Source organism: Oryctolagus cuniculus, chromosome 12 (genome assembly GCF_051225735.1).
Source record: "Oryctolagus cuniculus isolate XC-2025 breed Fujian yellow rabbit chromosome 12, ASM5122573v1, whole genome shotgun sequence".
Lineage (NCBI taxonomy): Eukaryota > Metazoa > Chordata > Mammalia > Lagomorpha > Leporidae > Oryctolagus > Oryctolagus cuniculus.
Genome location: NC_142878.1, coordinates 21,189,431 through 21,211,051, shown reverse-complemented (window position 1 = coordinate 21,211,051; position 21,621 = coordinate 21,189,431). Strand labels below are relative to the sequence as shown.

Here is a 21,621-nt window from a genome sequence, read left to right as displayed (position 1 = left end):
AGCTGAGACTCGAACCCAGGTACCTCCTGTATGGCATGTGGGCTTCCCAAGCAATGTCATATTATGCAAAACACCTACTCCCATTACCAGAACTTTTGAGCCAGGGTGGTTTTCTTGTCTGCCACGTTTTCCCTTCATTTTGACCCTCCTGGCTTTGCTATTGGGTGGGATAACGTTTTGCCATCTATTAGCTGAACACTAAAATCTAATCTTGGGTGTCAGGTTCTCCTTTTTGTACTTTGTTTTGTGTTTTGTTAATAATTGAAGTACTTAAGGGTTCTGGGTGTGAACTGCTCATACTTTATAATTAATTTAGAATCAGGGAAGTTAGACTTTTCTGTTGAAGTAAGTGTGTATCTTTAAAAATACATATAAAACTGTCACACAGAAATAACCAAAATGTGATAATAGGATACAGTTTGGTTATATTTTTAAAACCTAAACTATAAATGTAGAAGTATCTTTAAGCTTCTTGGTGTTCTCTTGCTTTCTGGTTGGGTGTGTAGGAGTCTGCTTATCAGAAATTTTATTAGTGCTGATGCTAGTTGCCTTTTTTTTTTTTTTTTTTTTAATCTATGTAAACCTGACCCTAGACAGCTGTGTTTAGTAGAGTAAGGATTCATGGGGAGACTTTGCAGTGTTTCTTGTTGGGAGTGTATTTTAGTATTTAGAGGATATTGTTTGAGCTTTGGAAATGAGATGGAGTTGCCTAACTTTTAGCTGAGTGCCTGCATGTCTAGATTTTTCTGTCCTAGAGGTTATTAGTAACATGAAAGTTATTTTTGCTCTGGTTAAACTGACAGTATTAAGTCAAATAACTTTGTTGTGGTAGTGCTTGTTTACACGTGGCTGGTAAGTAGGATTTTCTTTACCATCTGATGTTGCATTGGAATGTAACTAGAGTGCTGGATAAAAAGCCGCTATGCAAGTCGGACTACTTTTTGCTTTGCAGAAAAGTAACAGAGATTAAAAGTGACCGTGGTCTGGAGAGTGTCCTCTGTTCCTCCACCTCTTCCGCCTCTTGTCTCTGAGAAGCAGGGCCTTGATAAGGAAATGATGGGTGGAGTGGCTCAGGGCCCTCGGCACGCTCTCAGGCTGCTCAAGTATTGATGAGTCAGACTCGTAATACTCCACTTAGGGGCTTCTTGCTGGTCAGAGGGTTCCGTCCTTCCATGGGAGCTGGTTTACTCTGAGGAATGCTGGCATCGACAAGGCCCTGTGCTGCATGCCCTATGAGGACACAGAAAAGAACTAATTAGATCACCGCTGCTTCAAAGACGGGATACGAGGTGGTGAGTGCCTGGGAAAGGCGCTGTGCTGGGAAGTCAGAGGAAGCAGTAGCCATTCAGTTCCCTTGAGGTGTGGCACTGGGGCCCTGGATGAGCCTGCGCAGGGAGCAGCCCAGCTGGGTTAGTAGCTTCAGTAGCTCAGTGGGTAAGGGGCAGTAGAGCTATTAACTGGGTAGAGAAGCAAGGCCAAGGAGGCAGGACCAGGCCACTATGTGTTAAAATTGTTTAGGTGTACATTTTGGTATTGGGGGGGGGGGGCATAAAACACTGACCTTTCCAGAGATTCTAAAAAGGGTCCCCATTCAGAAAAGTTGGGCAGTGGCTGTGCTAAGTTATCCATCTTTGGTGACAAGGATGGGGGGCTTCGTAAAGACCTAAGAAAGTCTGGGGTGGAGCATACTTTTCCTTAGGGGAGGGAGGGCGGGATTTGGGCATAAGGTTTGTGAAGTGGCTTTGCTTGTCACACTGGGTCTCCCACCCAGCAGATTGGTTGATCTGTGGCATCCACTGAGTGGCGTGAAGGACGAGTGTTTTCCATCAGAGATGTTCCACAGTATTATTTCCCCTAATTTGAAGACCAGGTTGGTAAAGATGTGGCAGGCTGACCTGCCATTGTAGAGGTGTTAGTTCCTCAACTCTCCATGGAAAAGTGCCTCCTCTGTGACACTGTTCTGTCCTTCCTGTGCGGATCTGGGAAAATCTCCACAAGGACCCTGACATTAAGGAGTTGCTGATATGTAGTGCTTTCCTTTAGATCTGTCTGTTCAGTTATCCTCTGTTTCCATGAGCAAAGAGAAACATTTTCATTAAAATGATCTTCAGTGGTCGGCATTTCTTGTAGGCGGTTAGACAATGCTTGGGTGCCCATATCCTTTACCAGAGTCCCAGGGTTTGAGTCCAGGCTGTGTGCCTGATTCCAGCTTCCTGCTGATGTACACTTCAGGAGGCAATGGCTCAAGTACTTGGGGTCCCTGCCCCCAACTGGAAGACCAGAATTGAGTTCCAGGCTCCTGGCTTTGTCCTGGCCCTGGCTGCTGCAGGCATTTGGAGAGTGAAACAGCTGATGGGAGTTTTATCTGTCTGTCGCTTTGCCTTTCAAAAAGAAGTAATTTAAACATAATGAACTTGAAGGGATTTTGGTCTGTGGCTTAAGTGCAGCTGATAAAGCTGCCACCTGTGATGCCAACACCCAATATCACTCTGGTTTGTGTCCCAGCTGTTTCACCTCTGACCCAGCTCCCTGCTGATGGCCTGGAAAAAGCAGCGGAAGATGGGCTAAGTGCTTGGGCTCCTGCTACCTATGCAGGACACTTGGCTGAAGTTTCTGGCACCTGGCTTCTGCCTGGCTTGGCCCTGGCTGTTGCAGGCCACCTGGGGATTGAACCAGCAGATAGAAAACCTCTTTGTCTCTCCCTCCATCTCACTGACTCTGACTTTCAAATAAATTTTTTTTTTTAAAGAGAACCATTGGAGTTAGGGGGTTTATTTATTTGAAAGGTGGAGTGACAGAGAGCAAGCGAGTATGTGAGCCAGTGTACTGCTATCTGCTAGTTCATGCTCCAAATGGCCATAACAGCCAGGACTGGGCCAGGCCAAAGCCAGGAGCCAGGAACTCCATCTGGGTCTTCGTGTCAGTGGCAGAGACTCAAGTACTTGGACCATCATCTCTGCCTCCCAGGCACATTAGCAGGAAGCTGAATTCAAAGCATACACAGGACTTGATCCCAGATGCTTCTATATGGGATGTGGGCATCCCAGTTTTGAAAATGATTCAGAATTTATTCTAGTACAGATTTTAAAATATACATTGTAGGGGGCTGATACTGGCGCACAGTAGGTTAATCCTTTGCCTGCGACAGTGGCATCCCATATAGGCACTGGCCTAGGAGAGCAGTGGAGGATGGCCCAAGGTCTTGGGCCCCTGCACCCACATGACAGACAGTGAGAAGGAGAGGCAGCGAGCATGAGGGAGAGGTTTTCCATCCACTGGTTCACTCCAGGAGCTTCTCCTGGGTCTCCCATGTGGGTGCAGGGGCCCAAGCACTTGTGCCATCTTCTACTGCTTTCCCAGACCATAGTGGAGAGCTGGGATTTGACGGCACCCATATGGGATGCCGGCACCGCAGGCGGCAGCTTTACCCTCTATGCCACACAAATGCCGGCCCCTCCTCACTTCTGATCCAGGTTGCTTCTGATGCCTACCCTGGAAACAGCAGGTGATGATGGCTCAGGTGCATGGGTCCCTGCCACCTTTGGGTTATGGGCTCCTGGCTTTGATCTGGCCCAGACTTGGCTGTTGTGGGCATTTGGGCAGTGAACCAGTGGATGGAAGATTTTTTTCTGTCTTGCTGACTTTCAAATGAAATGAAAATAAATTTAAGCAATCTTAAAAACAGGATTTATGAAATTTCTTTAAATAGCAAAACTTCCTATGCATTTATGTTTTTATATATATGATTATTTTAAAGTTTTGTTTCCTTTATATATATATGATTATGTTAAAGTTGTCAAAGTTTACCCTTGTACATGGAGATTCAGGAACTTACTAGGCTGCTATACTTGGGTTATAGGATGAAGAATTGAAAGTCATGCATTTAATTAAGAAATGGATTGATTGGGCTGGACCACTGTTCTTTTCTGTTGTTTGACTTCTTTCAGGTTTATCTCCTTTTCTTTCTTTCTTTCTTTTTTTTTAAGTTGCTCTATTATTTATTTCCTGTTAAGTTTTCAGTAATGCATGTAGAATTGGCAAGAACTGTTGGTGCCCGGAGTCTGAACCAGGAAGGGGAGACTGCATCAGACAGCATGGGGATTGGTGGGGTGGGGCTTAGCTCCTGCAGAGCTGCCCTACCTGAGTAACCCCTGAATTCCACAGCTCCTGGCTCCAGATCCAGTGGTGTGCAGCTTCACACAGTGTGTGCATAATGAACAGTTCAAAGTTTCTTCCTCCAGTGTTTTACAAATGCTTCCATGTACTTCTCTTTGAAAATTAATAATTGACTTCGGTGCAGTGGGTTAACTACCACTTAGGATACCAACATCCCTTAGCGGAATGCTAGTTTGAGTCCTGGCTACTCTGCTTCCTATGCAGCTGCCTGCTAATTTGCCTGGGAAGCAGCAAATGATGGTGACTCCAGTCCTTGAATTCCTGGCACTCATGTGGGATAGTATTCTTGATTCCTGGCCTTGGCCTGGAGGATTCATTTTCTCTCTCTCTCTCTCATTCTCTCATTCTCCCTTTCCAATAAATAAATCTTTTAAAAAATAATTATAGAAAAAGTTAGCTATGTTCAGAAATAGTAGAGTGACAAACTTCCCCTTAATAGCTTCAGTAATTTATCATATGGTCAGTGTTCTTTGATTTGTATTTGCTACTATTTCTTCTCTCCCATTTTATTTTGGAGGAAATCCCAGATATCAATTGTTCAATCTAAATATATTTTAGGATATATCTCTGTGAGCACTTAAGAGATGCACGCACATATGCATGGATATATATGGTCTCATGCTTATATAATCTTTTTTTAATTCTATGTTTCACTTAGGGTCCATACATGTGTGATATATTTGATTGATTTGACCTGCTAAAAAAGTTTCTCTTAGGGGCCAGCACTGTGGCTTTAATGGGTTATGCCTCCACCTGCAGTGCCCCACTTCTGATCCAATTCTCTGCTGATGGCCTGGCAAAGCAGTGGAAGATGGCCCAAGTGCTTGGGCCCCTGCACCTGCATGGGAGACCCAGAAGAAGTTCCTGGCTCATAGCTCTGGACCAGCCCACTTGCAGCCATTTGGGAAGTGAACCAGCGGATGGAAGACCTCTCTTTCTGTCTCTCCTTCTGTCTGTAACTCTGCTTCTCAAATAAAAAAAATAAATTTTTAGGAAAAAAGGCTTCTCTTAATGTATAGGCTCCTCCCATCTTTCATTTTCTTATTTTCACTTGGAAGTTGTGTGAAGAAACTAGGCTTTTTGTTCTGTAGTTTCCTGCGGTCTAGATTTTGCTGTTTTGTAACCCTCAGGTGTTAACATATTTCTGTCTACTGTGTTTCCTGTAAATTGGTAGCTGACTGTAAAGGATTGACATGTTAGAATTGATTGCTGTCGCTTTTCAGCCTTTTGGCTAAGATCAAGTGTAGTATCTGTTCTTATCAGAATTGATTTCATAAGTTTTCAAAAAATTATTTCAAAGGCAGATTGACATAGAGCCAAAGATCTTCCTTCTGCTGGTTCATTACCTAAATACTTGAAATAGCCAGGACTGGACCAGGCTAAATGAAGAGCTCAGAACTCAGTTATGTCTCTCCCGTGGGTGGCAGGGATCCAAGTACCTGAACCATCACCTGCTGCCCCCCAGGGTATGCATTTGTAGAGAGCTGAGTCGGGACTCAAACCCAGGCACTCCTATAGGGGATTTGGGTATCCCAAGTGGTATCTTAACTGCTGCGCCAAATACTTACCGGATTACTTTTTAAGAGTACTTTTACTAGGAGTTATAGAATGGTTTTGTTTCAGTTTAATGGTATTAGCAGCTACTGATGATCAGTGTTTAGACACATTAATATACTGAAAGTTGGAAAATGGTGGTGTATAATAATTCCATTTATTTAATCAAAACCTGTTAGGAAATACAATTTTATATAGAGCATTTAATGGCTTTATGTGTATTTTCTTTTGGATTAGTATTCTCTTTATGACATTGTGGCAGTGATTAAAATGCAGTGTGATCTGGTGTTGAGACTTGGGGCACACTGTCCTGGGAATTTAATGATATGGACTGCCTTCAGAGCTCTGCTATTCACCTACTTTGGAAGTTGTCTTAGAGTGTTTACTAATGGTGATTTCCCAGCGATAAATCATAATTAAAGATAAGTACACATTCAAGTTGATGTGTACTTCCCTACATACATATATATATATATATATATTTTTTTTTTTGACAGGCAGAGTGGACAGAGAGAGAGAGAGAGTGAGACAGAGAGAAAGGTCTTCCTTTGCCGTTGGTTCACCCTCCAATGGCCACCGCGGCTGGCGCGCTGCGGCCGGTGCACCGCGCTGATCCGATGGCAGGAGCCAGGTGTTTCTCCTGGTCTCCCATGGGGTGCAGGGCCCAAGCACTTGGGGCATCCTCCTCTGCACTCCCTGGCCACAGCAGAGAGCTGGCCTGGAAGAGGGGCAACTGGGACAGAATCCAGCGCCCTGACTGGGACTAGAACCCGGTGTGCCGGCGCTGCAAGGCAGAGGATTAGCCTAGTGAGCTGCGGCGCCGGCTACTTCCCTACTTATATTATAAATAGCTTTCCCCCCCTCATTTGAAAGGCAAAATTAGAGGTAGAGACAGAGAGAGAAAGAGAGGTCTTTTGTCCTCTGATTCACTCCCCAAATGGCTGCAACAGCGGAGGCTGGGCCGGATCAGAGCCAGGAGAGCTTCATCTGGGTCTCCCACGTAGGTAGCAGGGGTTCAAGTACTCGGGCCATCATCTGCTGCTTCGCTGGGTACATTAGGGAACTGGATTGGGAGTGGAGCCGCTGGGGCATGAACAGGCACCCACGTGGGATGCCAGTGTTATAGGCAGCAGCTTAACCCGCTGTGCCACAGCACTGGTGCCAGTAGCTTTTTTTTCCCCTTAATATTCATTTATTTATTTATTTATTTGAACGGTAGAGGGAGAGGTCAGTCAATCAATCTTCAATTCACTGGTTCACTTCCTAAGTGGCCACAATAGCCAAGGCTGGCCTAGGCTGAGGCCAGGAGCTAGGAACTCTATCCTGGTCTACCACATGGATGGCAGGGGCTCAAGCACTTGGGCCATTTTTCACTGTTTTCCCAGGCAAATCAACTGGGAGTGGGATTAGAAGCCGAGCAAACAGGATTTGAACTGGTGCTCTGTTAGGGGATGCCAGTATTGCGAGTGGAGACTCAACAAATGGTGCCACAACACCAATAGCCCCTATTGTAATGGCCCCTAAATAGCTGTTTTGAAATCTTCACTGCTTATTTAAGTTTTAAAAATGAATTCCTGTACTTAGTCTTCTAAACATTGCTTCTAGGCTTAATTTGGAATCAGCAATAGAATCTAAAATGTCTATACTAAGGTATGAGTATTAGTACAGGGAGCTTGGTTTCTAAATTGAGCTGGTTTTTTGGGGAGGGAGGCATGGGATTATAAAAGGGAGGCTTGAAAGATACTCTGATTTTGTTCTGTTTCCTTGTTTACAGTAATACCTCATTTCATAACTCCTACATTTTATATTGGTGCCTTTGAACACCTTTCAAATATTCTGTAAATATTTATAATGTATTTTTGTTTGTTTTTGGGAAGAATGAACATGTTAAAAGAAAACCAACCAGTGACCTTGTAGGTGTTTCATTCAGAGCAAGCAGCTGAGGTTAAGGTCAGCTGGAAGAGAAGCTGTTAGGATTGATCATCTGTGGGGAGATTAATAAGAGAGGTTTCTTCAGTAAATCTAAAAGTGACCAGGTAGTTGACTTCTTTTCTTTCTTCATGTCTTGGTCAAGCTCAGTCCTCTGGAGGGGAGAAGACTTCTGTCTTACAACCCAAAGCTAAGTGGTCACTTCATCTTGCCACTAATGCTTTTTTTGGGTCTAACAGAAAGTTATGTCATCGGATGGAAGTGCTTTGTATAGTAGAGATGGGTGTCACAGTCTCAGCCTGTGTTCCAGATGAAGTGTGTCTCATCTAAAATCCGTCTTCATTCAAATGCAGTTAAGATTTTTTGAGTCAGGCTCTAAGGCAGTAATGGAGACCAGGCAGATTAGCTCCCTGTCCTGGGAAGCTTCCATCTTGGTATGGTTAGCCACAGATTTCCCCAGTTAATAGACTGGCATTCCACATAGGTTTCTTTTTTGTCCTGTTCTCTGACCACATCCAGAGTTGCTTTTTGAGGAAAGTCAGATTGTGTCTGTATAAATCGAGGAGTACAAGCTAGGTTTTAGAATTTCACTGCATACTATTATCTTTGTTGGCTGTGAGTTTGGTATGTAGAAAATGGGTCATCTTTCAGTAAAACAAGAAACCTGCTAATGAATTTCTATTTTGTGCTGAATTGCATTAGGGTTTCTTAGTTTATATTTACTGAAATAATAATTCTTCTGTCACTTCTTTCTTCTCCTCAACATTAGTTTGGGCTAATAGAGTTAAAATTACTCTTACATTGTTGGGTTGATAGTAGCTAAGTGTTGTTGGATTGAGAAAAAGCTAAGTGTAAATATGGTTACTGTATGTCCTGTATAGGTAATTTCAAGTATTCTATTCCATTTTTCAACAGAATTGTTATTTATGTATTTGGCAGTGGCACAGAGAGCAGCATAGAAAGGAGAGAGAGCTTCACCCACTGAATCACTTCCCAAATGCCCACAACACCCATGGGCTGGGCCAGGCCAAAGCCAGGAGTCTCTAGGTCTCCCTAGAGACTAGGTCTCCCGTGAGGATTACAGGAATCTGTAGACTTGGGCCATCATCTGCTGCCTCCCAGAAGCATTAGCAGGAAGCTGGGTTGGAAGCTGAGAAGCTGGACTCAAACCAGCACTCTGATGTGGGATGTGGGCATCCCAAGCAGCAACTTAACCACTGTGCCACACTACCCACACCCAAAATTCGTTTTTAACCTAGATAATAAGTAGTCTTTAGGTCGCTGCTCTTAACCTTGCATCCACGGACTCTCTGAGATTCAGACAGGCAGGCAGTCTGTGAGTCTCCTGAAAAAAGTAAGGCCAAGCTTTGCAGAAGTGTACCAGTTCCTCACGAGGGCTCCATATTCTTTCATCGAGTTTCAGAGGCCTGGTGACTGCAGAAATATGAAGTCACTAGGATACTTTATATAAGGGAGTTCTGGTTAATAGGAATGGCAACAGCTTTCCCTTTCCAGACATGTTTTACAGTTAAGTTAGAAGGTTATAGAAGGTGTTATTGGAACATTGAACTCCTGAGTCATTTGAAGCATTGTCTTAGGCCAACTTGAATAATACAGATTTCATATCAAAATGGCTTCCTTGTTATTTTTTTGTATATGATCTTAAATCATCAGATTTTAACCTGTGAATTCTAACATTTACCTCATTGTGATGGGCTGAATTATGTTCCTTCAGTTCTTGTTTTAAAGCCCTAGCCCCCAGGACATCTGAATATGACTGAGTTTAGAAAAAGGGCCTCAAGGGACTGCTAGGGTGAGTCCTAATGTAGTCTGGCTTGTGTCTTTTTTTTTTTTTTTTTTTGACAGGCAGAGTGGACAGTGAGAGAGAGAGACAGAGAGAGAAAGGTCTTCCTTTGCCGTTGGTTCACCCTCCAATGGCCGCCGCTGCAGCCGGCGCACCGCGCTGATCCTGGCAGGAGCCAGGAGCCAGGTGCTTTTCCTGGTCTCCCATGGGGTGCAGGGCCCAAGCACCTGGGCCATCCTCCACTGCACTCCCTGGCCATAGCAGAGAGCTGGCCTGGAAGAGGGGCAACCGGGACAGAATCCGGCGCCCCAACCGGGACTAGAACCCGGTGTGCCGGCGCCGCAAGGTGGAGGATTAGCCTATTGAGCCGCGGCGCCGGCGGCTTGTGTCTTCATAAAAGAAAATTTGCACACACAAGAGTGACATGAGAGGCATGTGTGTGCATGGAGCAAAGACCTCATGAGGACCCAGGGAGAAGGCAGCCATCTGTAAACCAAGGAGAAATCAAAGCTGCTGATACCTCAATGTTTGGTATCTAACCCTCAGAACTGGGGCAGGCAGTGTTCTGTCACCTAAGCCACCCTGTTTGGGCTGTTTTGTTTTGGCAGCCCTAGCCCACTAATACACTCATGATGAAGTAGCAGTTGAGTGACAAAGGAAAGTTTGAAAGTATAGCAAGGTAGCTGCATCCCTTTGTTCCACTTTGTTTTTGGGGAAACGATGAAGGTGTGTGTAGTATAGCTCTCAGTGGTCCATTACGTGGAAGAGATGGTAGGAGTAGAAAATCTAGATAGAACAAGTGTTAACTTAATCTTTATTCCTGTGTTAGTTCCTATTACTGGTCTTTACTCTTTTACTTAGCATTTTAGTTTCCTGCTTGCTTATGGTTATATTTTCATGTCATTCACTTCTATTCTTTAGCATTTCTCATTCAGTGGAACTGTTTTAACAAACGAATCAATTATATGTTGGCTCCAGACAGTGTCTCCCTGTTTTCCTGTGTGCTCCCTGTGGTCACACTCCAGCTTTATCCTTGGATCATGTCACCTGCCTTCAGGCCTTTGCTGTAGACTGTCAGAATCAGCTTTTTAAGTTTGTCTTTGCCAAAATTAAGATCTGGATATTTTGATACCTATTTTATTGCTAAGCTGATTTCAGTACACTGAACTGGAAAATTTTAAGGTTAGGAAATGAATTAAAGGCTCAGGAATCAACATGTATTTCTCAAGTTTGCCATGAGGGCAGAAATTCCTCAATTTCCTTCCTGCCAAAGCCCCAGGGCCCAACACAATGCCTGGTAGTTGGAGGGGAGTTAAATATTTAATAAACAGATTAATTTTAAGTAAAGTGTTAAGCCAGAGGCAGCCAGGATGAAACTTGGTGTTCAATCCAAACTGTGCTTCCTTTCCCAGTTGGACTCTCAATCTCCACTCATGAAGCAAGGATAAGCCTGTGTGGGATACCCCTTCAGCAGGCCCTCCATCTGCTCCTTCAGTGTGGCCCTTGTCTGCTTCTCACCTCACCATGTTGTGTGTAGTGAGAGCAGGGGCATTGGCCCCACCTGCGTGCGTATCCAAGCTCCTGGATAAATTTACAGGGCGATCCTTGGCAAGTTCCATAACCTGCCTCTGCTTTGGTTTCTTCATCGACACTTTTTAGGGTTTTGGGGATATTGTTAAGCATAAAACAGTGCCTGGCACACAGGTTACTCTGCTCTCACTTCTTTGTGTCTTATCTTTAGCTCTACCTTGGTTTCTTTCTCCATGCATTAGAAACAGTTGTTCTGGAATGCTTGTCTTCGTGGTCCCTTTGGAGAGTTGTTAGGCAAGATTTACCCAGGTGTGAAGATACTCAGACTCTGACTCAGGACTGTCACTGTGACAGTCATTTCTAAGGACATACCTTTAATGCGTGAGGCCTTATCCATGAAGGTGTTACGCTGTAATGTCTAGGGTTGGAGGGAGTGACTGAAATTCTTGCACTTACATATTATCCAGATGATGGGTTTGAAAATCATATAATAACATGGAAAATACCTACTTGTGATTAAAAAGTTCAGTGTTGTACAACATGATTACAGCTTTGGTGGTAGTATGCCATATTTGCAGCCTGGAATTTCCCTGGGATGGAACTTGAAAGGCTCCTTGCATTTCATTCCCTGACTTTTATTTATTTTTTTGCAGATTCTGGATTTAGGCAAAACTGGTTCTGTAGGCCCCAGTCTTGCCCCCAGACTAGGTGTTTGTACCTTGTTGAAAGCCATTCCAGCGTGATATATGGTTTGAGGAATTACAAGTTCAGATTGTGCAGAATGGGATGGCTGTGGGTCTGTAAAATGAAGACAGTCCCTGTGCACACAGGTGATAATTTGATATGAAGGATAAGAAGTACACAAGCCCAGTGTGTACTTAGCAGCTAGCATTGCGATTCGGGCTCTTGGATGCCTAATGGTTACTTTTTATCTCATGTAGATTTTTCATGTTACCTCCTTGGAATTACTACTCACTGTTAACCCTGATCTTTAAATTTGCTTTGATAATTTCTGAAAACAGGTCCGAAAGCAGCCAACTTTTCAGCTTTCTATTGATCTTAAGTCCCATTTCTTTACAAGTAATAATTCCCTTTTTTTTTCTTTCCTCAAGTCTCCCTCACGCTTGCAGGAGCCCAAGGACTGGGGCCATCTGCTGCTTTCCCAGCCATTGCCGCCACCTACTCACTTACTATTTCACCCCCAGGTGGCGGCAATGGCTGATAAGTATAGCAGGCCAAAGCCAGGAGCCTGAAACTTCATCTGCATCTCACATATGTGACAGGGGCCCAAGTACTTGGGCCATCAGCCCCTGCTTTTTCAGCGCATGTTAACAGGGAGCTGGATCCCATCGCCTGCGGCCTCCCAGCTGTGCATTAGCAGGAAGCTGGATCAGAAGTGGAGGAGCCAAAACTTAAAGTAGACTCGCAGATGTTGAGATGCAGGTGTCCTGAGGGGTGTCTTTATATTTTGAAATTAATTTCTTTATTTGAAAGTCAGAGAGAATGCGAGGCAGAGAGAGCATCTGAAGTGCAGAGAGGCATGCTGGCTTTGCTGCACTTCTGACCTGGTGGCTGTAGGTTTGTCAGAGCACAGTCTCGTTCTGCACTTCTATGGTTGGTCCTTATTCTCAGGCAGGCTCTCCTTTGGAAGGCAAGGATTCTGTTTTACTTACAGGGCCTGTAGTAGCACCCTCCCAAAGAGACAGGCTCTCTCTCACCCCTGGTATCAATTCCTGGAAGACTGCCTGGCCCTGGTGGGCTCACATGCCCACCCTAGGTGAATCCCTGCATCCAAGGCGATGGGACACCCTGGCCCACCTGGGCCAGGTGCCCACCCCTGCTGTGATGAAGTGGGTGCAGGAATGAAGGCTCTCTGGTGGGCGTGGACCTGCAGCAGCCGTAGCCCCTGCTGAGCTCTAGGTTCATTTGGAGCAGAGGTGACTTGTAAAAAGGCAGCATGGGATGCCAGAGCAAGGACTGGGGCCGTCTGGCGCCTCCCGCCAGCTCCCTGCTGTGACATCTCTAGCCAGTGTTGTCACCTCTAATATGGGGACAGTGACACATATACTGTCGCCTCTAGAAGACAGAAGCCCTGTCTAATTTTATAGACTTGGAGGCTGAGGGTTGTGAAGGTGGTGTTGTATCGGTTAAAGAGTTGGCCTTTCCGCTTTCTTGAACACACGTATGCTAAGGCTGGTTGAGTTCACATAGACGGTAGGTATGATATCACCAAAGTGTGACTCTTACAGGGCAGGACACCTTGGCTGTACCTGACAATAAATGAGCTAAAATCCCTCCTCCTTAAAACAAACAAACAAAAAAACAAACCAGGGAGCTGGATCAGAAGCAGAGTCACCAGGACTCTTAACTGATGCACCAGATAGATGCTGGTGTTGCAAGCTGCAGCTCAGCCATTGCTCCACAGCACTGGCCCCTTCACGTAGTGTTAGCCTAGATGTACCTTGCTCAGCCAGGGTACAGACTGCTCTTTAGTCTTGGCACAACGTATTCTAGAGGCATGTGCTAGAAGTAGTAATTGTCACTGAAGAGCTAGGCTTAGGCTGTCCCTGGCAAACACCATGGTGACTTTTTCTGAAGCAGTCCTCTTCAGCCCAGCCCCAACCCAGGATTGCTGAGAAATCTTCTGTCTGCATTGATATTACAACCAAACTGTTTTGCTTGGTGCATTAATATTTGTTACCTTCAGTTTTTATTCCTCACCTCTCTGGGATAAGCCATTTTAAACTGAGTTACCAATAACTTGCTAATGGGCCAAGCTAGGCTGTGCCTGACTGGCTTATTATGTTAGATATCTGGTGTAAGATCATTAACCAGGGTGCTGGTGTTGTGGTGCAGGGGGTTAAGCTGCAATTTGAAATCAGCATATCAGAGTGCTACTTTGAGTCCTGGCTATTCCATTTCCAGTCCAACTTCCTGCACATATATATATATATATATAATTTTTTTTTTTATAGGCACAGTTAGACAATGAGAGAGAGAGACAGAGAGAAAGGTCTTCTTTCCATCGGTTCACCCCCCCAAATGTCCGCTATGGCTGCAGCCGGCTGGCGCATTGCACTGATCTGAAGCCAGGAGCCAGGTGCTTCCTCCTGGTCTCCCATGTGGGTGCAGGGCCCAAGCACCTGGGCCATCCTCCACTGCCTTCCCGGGCCACAGCAGAGAGCTGGACTGGAAGAGGAACAACTGGGACAGAATCTGGTGCCCCAACTGGGACTAGAACCTGGGGTGCCGGCACCGCAGGCGGAGGATTAGCCTAGTGAGCCGCAGCACCGGCCCTTGCTTACATTTTTGGAAGGTAGCAAATGATGACCCAAGTACTTGGGTCCCTGTCACCCGTATGGGAGACTTGAATGGAGTTCCTGGCTCCTATGTTTGGCCTGGCAGTTGCAGCCATTTGGAGGAGTGAACCAGCACCTGGAAGATCTCAGTCTTTTCTTCGCTCTATCACTCTGGCTTTCAAATAAATATTGTGGCATTGTGGCACAGTGGATTAAACTGCCACCTGCATTGCTAGCATCGCATGTAAGTGCCAGCTAGAGTCCCACATGTTCCACTTCTGATCCAGCTCCCTGCTAATGTGCCTGGGAAAGCAGCAGCTGATAACCTGAGTACTTGGGATGCTGCCATCCATGTGGGAGATCCAGATGGAGTTCTAGGCTCCTGACTTCCGCCTGACCCAGCCCAGGTTATTGAGGCCATCTAGAGAGTGAACCAGCACATGGAAAATTCAATGTGTCTCTCTCTCTGCCTTTCTCTATAACTCTGCCTTTCAAATATTTTTAAAAAAAAAAAAAAGATTTATTATCTAACTCAAGGTGTGTGTGTGGGGGAGGAAGGGGGACAAACAAGCAACAGTGTGGTGTGGCATTTACACTCTAGAGTTAGTGACTGCTCTTATTTTTCGTACCAAATGTTGTCAGCTGCTTTGGTTTGAACAAGATTTGTGGCTCTAAACTCATGCAGACATTTAAACTCCAAAGTCTTCCCAAAGTCTCAAGTTAATGGTAGTAAGAGGATGGAAGCTTAATCTGGCTGTGATGGGCCTGGTGGGAGATGTGTGGGTCATTGGAAGGCGTGCCTGGGAAGGTAGTTCCTGGGAGAGAGTTGGTTCTAAAAGCTGGGCTGGGTCCAGCCACTGGCTCTGCATCCTAGCCTGCCGTGTGATCAGTCCTCTGCATACATTATTGCTAGCCTCTGGCCTCACAAAGTAGCCAAACCTGAGGAAAACCTATGGAGCCCACCAGAACTCGGACTGTGAACCTCCAAAACCATGAGCCAAAATAAGCCTCTTTTTTACAAGTAGTTTGTCTTAGGTAATAAATTATAGGAACAAAGATGACTACTGCAGTACCTAATGGATTTTTTTTTAAAGATTTATTTATTTATTTGAAAGGAATAGTTAGAAGCAGAGGCAAAAGCAGAGAGAGAGAGGTCTTCCATCCGCTGGTTCATTCCCCAAATGGCCACAACAGCCAGAGCTGAGCCGATCTGAAGCCAGGAGCTTCCTGTAGGTCTCACACACAGGTACAGGGGCCTAAGCACTTGGGCCATCTTCCACTGCTTTCCCGGGCCAAAGCAGAGAGCTGAATTGGAAGTGGAGCAGCTGAGTCTTGAACTGGTGCCCATATGAGATGCCGACACTGCAGGCGGCAGCTTTACCCACTATACCACAATACTGGCCCCTGGATTTTTTTAAACTGCATTCATGGGTGGCTTTAAAATTTTTATTCCCTGAGAGAGATAGTTTTATGATAAAGTTAGGTTTTGTTCAAACAGGACATGTATTAAAGCTAGGATCAGCTCTTCAAAAGTACTACATATGAAAGTGATGTCAAAAATTGCTATTGCCTTAAAATATATTTAAAAATTTACAGTGGAGTGAGTATTTGGCACAGCAGTTAAGATACCACTTGGGACACTCATACCCCATATGAGAGTACCTGAGTTCAAGTCCTGGCTCCACTTAGGATTCCAGGTTGTGGCTCATATAATTGGGTCTCTGCCATTCAAATGGGAGAACCAGATTGAGTTCTGATCTCCCAACTTCAGTTTAGCCTAGCCCTGGCTGCTGTGAGCGTTTGGCAGGTGAACCGGTGGTTAGAAGATCTTTTCATGTCTGTCTGTCTGTCTGGCTCTCTCTCGATGTAAGTGAGCAAAAACTTAAAAAAAAGATTAGATTGATCTAAAGTATATATAAATACATGGGATGATGATTGGTTTCAAAGTAAAAGAAGCATTAACCCACTCAAGGAAGTATTGGTTTGTTATGCTAAAGGGGTACCAGTTTTTCTCCCTTTATTTCTGTAAGAAGTATATTAAGTAAATTAGCAAGGGAGTTTTTGAAAGGACATTTCAATATGTGGAAGTCACGCTTGTTAATGCTCGGTATACTTTTTAGAATACATTAATGGCTTTTAAAAAGTTTTTTATCTAGGGACCAGCACTGTGGCGTAGTGGGTAAAACTGCTGTCTGCAACCAGCGTCCCATATGGTCACTGGTTCAAGTCCCGGCTGCTCCACTTCCGATCCAGTTTTCTGCTGCCTGGGAAAGCAGTAGAGAATGGCCCAAGTCCCTGGGCCCCTGCACCCACATTGGAAGACCCGGAGGAAGCTCCTGGCTCCTGGCTTCTGGCTTCTGGCTTCGGATCAGATCAGCTTCTGCCATTGCGAACAACTGGAGAGTGAACCAGCAGACGGAAGACCTCTCCCTCTCTCTGCTTCTCCTCTCTCTGTGTAACTCTGACTTTCAAATAAATAAATAAATCTTTTTTTAAAAAAAGTTTATTTATTTGAAAAGTAGAGTGGCAGAGAGAAAGATCATCCATCTGCTGGTTCACTGCCCAAATACCTACACTCGGTAGGGCTAGAGTGGGCAGAAGGCAGGAGCCCAGCACACCATGTAGGTCTACCACATGGGTGACAGGGGCCCAAGTATTTGAATCCATCTTCTGCTGCCTTCCCAGGTATGTTAGCAGGAAGCTGGATTGGAAGTGGAATAACTGGGATTTGAACCAGCTCTTGATAGTGGATGATAGCATTCTAAGCAGCGACTTAACCCATTCACCACATTGGTTCCAATGGATTGCTGCTTTTTAAAGTTTAACTTTTGATCATTGGTGTTCATTCTAGTGACCTCTAGCAAATACAAGTTTTCATCAGCTCAGGTAGCAGTACTCAGGTAGCAGAGTTTTGTGGGTGTTTGGCATTATGTCAGAGGAGCAATGGGAAGTAACTTGGTGAGGTACCCTTGGTTCTCTGGGCTAAACTTAGATGCTCTTGGTTAGTAATTCTTCAGTTTGTCCCTACCCCGAATTGTTACTTAGTAATTCACAACTGGCTGGGCTAGCATTCCTTGCTGCAGGTCCGCCCCTTCCATCCCTACTGCAAGAAATCGGTGGTAGATGGAGGCAGGGGACCTATGTAGACTCAAGTAATACCACGACGTCAGTCTTTGGTCACAGTGTCAGACCACGTTAGGTGTCGCTTCTATTGTGATCGCAGTAAAAGGACGAAGAAGGGGGCGTCCTTCCCAACTGCTCCTACTCCTTTAAAAATGCAGTTTGGATGCTTCTTTGTCCCATTAAGCTTATCATAAACCTTGCTTTATTTTCTGGAAGTTAGCCTTGTTTAGTCTTTATCTATCTTATAAAGAACCTTGGATCAGGTACAGCATTTAGATACCACTGAGATCCTAAGGTGGAAACTGGTGCAGTTGTCAAGACCGTATGGCACCAAAGGTTACTGTCCTCGTGAACAGGTGATAGAGGGGTTTGCATTGTGTAGTAACTGCCCACACCTCCGGAGGCAAAACTCAGCGTTCTATTTAATGCTCTTTGAGAATGTTCCTTGAAAGGAAAAAACAGACGAATTCTCTCCCTGAAAGAGGCGTCCCCCGGATTTTGGAGCTCAGTTTGAGATTAGTCTTCTCTGACCGCTGGCTTCCTTAGGTGTGCGGTGGGAGTTGGGTGCACATGCGGAGCGTCCGCTGTGCTGCCGCCTGCTCGCACACTCCTGCTCCAGCAACTTCTGCATACGCACGAGCGCCGTGATGGGTCTGCTTGGTGCATCACTGCTCAGGGCAGGGGGAGGCTTTCCATGATATTTAAGAAAAACTGACCTAATTTGAAAGATGAAAGCTCTCTGAATAGATGCTGTCAGAATCATCTCATTGTGTTTGTGTTGTAATGGAACCTAGGTTTCTGATACGCCTTCCTTTGTAGTGAGGAAACTATAGGTCAGGAGATTCTGTGTCTATTCTAATTCTAATCTTTATTTAATCACAAGCTAACTGCAGGCTTCACAAGTCATTTTGTGTCTATTTCCTCATTTTCAAGAGCAAAGCAGAATTTCTGTTCACAAAGTACTTTGCTGTGTAGCGGTACAGGGAAGAAGGCTGTGCTAAGATGTTTTCTGGAGGATTTCAGTTTTAAAGAAATGAATGGTGAATGTACATGCTGTATACTTTCTGTTTTTAGTACTGTGACTTCTGCAAAAGAAAAAAAAAGCCGATTTTCAAGAGGCTAATAAATGACTCCCTTTAGGAATTAGGATTTCTGTACCTTTATTGAAGCAGAAGGAAAATAGGAAATGGTTTATCTTCTAACCTGTTTTGTTAGGCAGGGCTGAAGAGGAAGAGTAGGTTTCTGCCTTTGATGTTGTAACTTCCTAGAAGGTGTGGTCCTTCCCCCAGTCTGACCATCCACTGCCCTTTAGCCCTCAGATCAAGTTGACCCTTCTCTGGACAAGAGTTAGCATTGATCTTTAGACTTCAGCATGGATGCACCCCACCCCCATTTTTCTCCTTGAAGAAAACAAAGTTCAGCTATCTTGTGGCTTCATTTTGGGATTGAACACTATGTTTAGGTGAGAATTTACCCAACTTCTTTGAAATGGACTTAAGATATCAGTGTCTAAAAAGAATACTGGAAATATTGAAAGCAGGCTTTTGGTCTTTACTGGAGTGCAGTTCAGTTTTAATTGACTTGTTATTGCATCTCACCATATTCCTGGGAATAGTCTGAAGCCATAGGTGTGACCAGAGACTTCCCCCTTCACAGCTGATCTTTGGGAAAGAACTGCTGTAGGCCCTGCTCTTGCCTTCTTGGCCACTGTGGTTTCTCTTAGCAGGGTCACCAGGTGTCTCCATCATCAACTGGACAGTGCGTTGTTGACTTTGCTGCAGAGTCTACAAGTGACCGCTCCCTCCTTTCATGTGTTTCTGCCCCACGGTTACAAAAGCAGTACATGCGTGTTGTGGAGTATCTTGGACAACGGCTTGTATTCTCTGTCCAGGAAACTTTCTCATTGAACCTTTCTGTACAGCGGACGTCTCTTCCTCTCCTTTTGCTCTTGGCCAGTCCATGGCCAGCGTGCTGCTGGATGGCTCTGGTTCAGGCCTACCGGCCCAACAGTTCCTAAACCTGGACTTCCCTCCTCTGCTTGCCCTCCGGCTGGGAGGGAGGTTTCACTCTTCTTGCTGTTGCCAGAGCTGTGAGATGAGACCCACTCTGATGCCTGCGCTTCCTCTACCTTTTAAATCGGTCCTCAGACTCCTGCTGATTCTCCCGTTCACTCATTTTCTTGTCTGCACTCCTAAGGCCTTTTCTGTTCCTTAGTTACTGACTGCCCCGTGTACGTTTGAACCTCCTATACCTGTGGACATCTTCCTTCAAGACTTTGCTCAGAAAACCCTGACCTGTTCCTGCACCTTTGAGACCAAGCTCTCTGCTTGGCGGCCCCCTCTCCCCACCTCACACATTCTCTCCCCCTGGCTGCTCCTCTGCCCCGCGGCCTCTCGCAGCACCCTTGCTAACCTCGGAACATGCATCACGTGTGTTGTAACAGTGATTTTCTGTCTCCTCAAGGGCAGCTAGTGATATAAGTGTCCAGCCCACAGCCGTTAGAAAATTTCTGATAATAAGTGAGTAGAACAATGAATGTTTGTAGGGTGGATGTTTGTACTTTATGGTCCTGGTTGCCTTAAAATTGTATCTTGTGATGTGATTGGCCTTGGCCTGCTGCTCCCATCACAGTCACCAGCATGTGAGGTAGGAAGGGCAGTGCAGAGGTGGAGCTGCTAGGCCACTGGGCCGGCTGCAGGCACCGGCCTGGCGCGATAGGGAGGCTCTCCTCCAGCTCACGCCAGGGCAGCAGAGATAACTCCGTGGAAGGCGTGGCAGAGCGGTGGGGGTGCCGGGGAGGAGGGATCCAAGATTCATATTCTGGCTCTGTGGACTTGGCGCTTGATTGCAGGTTCTTTTTGTTTTTGAGGTGAGCGTGTGTGCTGGGCAGTGGGAAATGCAGTTTGGGAGAAGATGGCACAGGAAGTGTGGCATAGGGAGTCGTGTGCATGCGGGAGTTGAAACCACAAATAATCATGGGGTTTAAGAAGAGGACTGGTCTAGAAAGGGAACTCAGAAACTTTGTGAAGGGCTGCAGAAGGAGGAGAGTAGGCAGGGCTGTCCGCGACACGACCCAGCAGAGTTGGAGTTGCAGGGGGAGCTGGGCAGTAAAAGGCCCTTGACTTCATTGTGCGTTAAAGAGCATCAGCGATGTAAGTGGATGGCTCTGTTTTCACCCAGCCCTTAGACGGCTGCTTCAGCGTGGACCGCATGCCTGGCTATTGTCGGCAGTTCCACCTTACTGCCATTATCACCAATCCCCTAGCCCAGACCTCGGGCCCGGCTGACTTGACTCTTAGTCTCTTTCACTGGATCTAACGCATGACCCAGGAGCCCTTCTAGCTTCTGCCAAAGGTTAGAAACAGATTTCAGGCCCAGGGACCTTCTTTTTCTGAGTCTAAGGAACACTGGTGTGTAGGTGCTGTGAATTGCAAAAGAGTAGGATTTCATTATAACAGACTTAAAAATACAGTTGTGATGAAGAGACTGGCAACCATGGAAACCTGGCTGGAACTTTCCGCAGTGTCTGTGTGGGGGCAGCGAGGTGGAGGTGGGGAGACGGCCTCCATCTGCTGTGATCTGTTGGGAGATGGAAAGTTTGTATGTTGTGGCTTCCTGCAGCAGATGCCCCTGGTGCCTGGCATCATGTCCTCTTAGTTCACCAAAACTCAGAGGCCAGCCAAAATGCAGATTTTCACAGCCTCCTTGAAGTCTGACCAGCACCTTTCTTACTTTCTGCCTAGCAAGGGAAAGAGAGCGGTTGACCCTGGGCAGCTTCCACCCAGGAGAGGAGGCCAGCAGGTGCCTAAATGTCCTGCATCCTCCTGGGGGCCACAGAATCATCCCTGCTTCCCGGTGGTCCCCTGGCTGTGGTCCTTACTGGCTTCTTTCCCTGTTGCTCTTTGCCGCCTCATACCCCTCGCCTGGGATCGTCACCTGTTCCTATCTTGCTTCAAGAATGTGTACAGTGCTGTGCCAGCTGGCCTGGACTTACAGGGCGAATGCAAGCAGAGGCCTTCTCTGATGAGTTTCTTCTTCCCGTCTGTCTGTCAGCAGCACCTGAAACAATGTGTGGGGAGGAAGGCGGAGAGCACACACTGTTCGGTGCATAGTGGCACACACATTGCTAAAGATTAATTTACATGTATTCATAGTGTGTAATGAGATCATTATGCGAGCATTGATTGGGTTTCTCAACAAACTTTC

The 21,621-nt window shown here is 45.7% G+C and overlaps 1 long non-coding RNA gene and 1 pseudogene across 1 annotated transcript; both read left to right on the top strand.

Annotated features, from left to right (window-relative positions):
- The first annotated feature begins 672 nt into the window (after positions 1-672).
- Positions 673-5,176, top strand: LOC149122968 (uncharacterized). The gene is made up of 2 exons (XR_016217797.1): positions 673-1,292; positions 4,936-5,176. It is a non-coding gene; the product is annotated as an uncharacterized LOC149122968 (long non-coding RNA).
- Positions 5,177-5,387: 211 nt separating this feature from the next.
- LOC127484071 (U2 spliceosomal RNA) lies at positions 5,388-5,559 on the top strand (annotated as a pseudogene).
- The last annotated feature ends 16,062 nt before the right edge of the window (positions 5,560-21,621 follow it).